This window comes from Seriola lalandi, unplaced genomic scaffold (assembly GCF_002814215.2).
Source record: "Seriola lalandi dorsalis isolate HSWRI2012SDOR001 ecotype SW California unplaced genomic scaffold, Sedor1 jcf7180002054475, whole genome shotgun sequence".
NCBI classification, from domain to species: Eukaryota; Metazoa; Chordata; class Actinopteri; order Carangiformes; family Carangidae; genus Seriola; species Seriola lalandi.
Window position 1 is genome coordinate 272,876 of NW_019525028.1, and position 2,064 is coordinate 274,939.

At 46.6% G+C, this 2,064-nt stretch overlaps 1 pseudogene; it reads left to right on the forward strand.

The window, feature by feature from the left end:
- The window catches only part of LOC111659188 (uncharacterized), a 3,707-nt pseudogene extending 2,211 nt beyond the window's left edge, over positions 1 to 1,496 (forward strand).
- The last annotated feature ends 568 nt before the right edge of the window (positions 1,497 to 2,064 follow it).

Genomic DNA, 2,064 nt, shown 5'->3' on the forward strand with positions numbered 1-2,064 from the left:
GTCTGTTTTCCCGGGCTCATGTTGAAACGAGTCACGTGACCAACAGAGTGAATCTCAGGTGAAGTGAGTGACGAGTTTGAACGTGGTTTCCGTGACAACAGTCTGGTCTCAGTGTGTCGGTACAGGTTGTTGTCGTGATGTTGGTGAATATCAGCTGATCCGGTCAGAGCCAATCACAGCTGAGCTGACACTGATCAACATCTGTCCCTCAGCGCCATGTTAGTTCAATAAACAACCACATCTATGATCTGTTTGTTTATTTCATCAATTGTTTCTCTACCACAACACAAACAGTTCCTGGACTGTTGCTAAGCAACACCAACAGGTTCCTGAGCTGCACAGCGACACCAGCTGCTGCTCTGTCTCCACGTTAGCTCAGGTGTTTCTGAAGGATCCACCTTCTTCCTTCATCCTCTCCTGACGACATCGTTTCATTCAAACCTTCTTTCTGAAATATTTTCATCTTTGTTTGTTTCAATCTGAGATCGATAACGATGTTAATGTGACGCTGATTAACGGTTAATAGAACAGCTGTGAAGAGGAGTGATCCATGACTCTGACTCTGTCCAATCACATCACTGGATCAGAACTAACGGTTGTTTGTTGTTGACATTTCTTTAGTCTGAGGATGTTATGAAATTGATGCAGTACAAATCTAGTTTTATACAAGTCACTCACATGAGATCTGATTCTGTCTCTGTCCGTCTCCATAGAAACAGAGTCGCACTAAAGAGAAGCTGCACAGCTGTGACCACTGTGGGAAGACGTTTACCACTTCAACGAATTTAAAAATCCACCAACATATCCACAGCGGAGAGAAACCGTACCGCTGTGAGCAGTGTGGCAAAGCTTTTACAACGACGAGTAGTCTACAAATCCACCAACGTATTCACACCGGAGAGAAACCGCACACCTGTGAGCAGTGTGGCAAAGCTTTTTCTCGGGCGTATCGCTTAAAAAGACACCAACATATCCACAGCGGAGAGAAACCACACACCTGTGAGCAGTGTGGGAAATCCTTCATTGAACTATGTTATCTGAAAGAGCATCAGGTCCTTCACTCTGAGGAGAAATACACCTGTGATCAGTGCGGAGGGACGTTCAACTCGCCACGTTACCTGAAAATCCACCAGCGATTACACGCTGGACACAAACAGCTGTACAGCTGTGACCAATGTGGGAAAGCTTTTACACTGATAAGTAGTTTAACAGTTCACAGACGTGTTCACACCGGAGAGAAACCGTACAGCTGTGAGCAGTGCGGCGAGCTCTTCTCCCGGACAGGAAGTCTGAGACACCACCGCCGCCTTCACACCAGAGGGAAATCACCCCACTGATCACTGTGGGAAAACTTTCATCAGCGCCAGGAAACTGGACCTTCACCAACACGTCCACACCAGTTAGAAACAGTCGGGGTGATGCTGGCGCTCGACCTCCTCCAGAGAAAGACTGTGACGTGTGGAGGGGGGGGGGCTGAAGTGGTTCTGCTCATGTGACCTACGTTAAAGATGGTGGACAGTGAAGGAGGCTCCTGGTGGGGTCCACCTGTCTGATTCTGTCTGTGGTGTCGGGCACAGGCGCACCAGTGTGAATGACGAGAGTCAACGGACGTTTAATCCACCACTTTGAACTCTGGGAAACTGCACTGGACATTTTCCACTGTTGCAGCAGCTGAAACCGACTTTCCACTGTGATTTCATCTTATTTCTCTTCTCTGTAAAGAATGAGATGTTCGTCCTAATGAACGACATGTTTTAGTCTTTTAGAAAGTCATGTGTGATTTCTCTAGATATATAGTTTCCTTGAGAGTGAGTGTTTTGGCCTCAGTGTGAGTAACCCTCTGCTTCCTGGCCTCTGCGTGGATTGGTCTTTAAGACCTTTTATTTTTCTCACTTTTATTCTGCATCAAACAGTGTTTATATGGATTAATCAATTAGATCAATACGATTCTGCTTCTTCTGACACTTCTGTAAGTCTTGAGTTCAGAAAGTCATAGATTATCAGACGTAGATTTGACCTGTTCTCCAGACAAGCGGACCTGTCTGGGTGGGTGGGGGGGGGGGG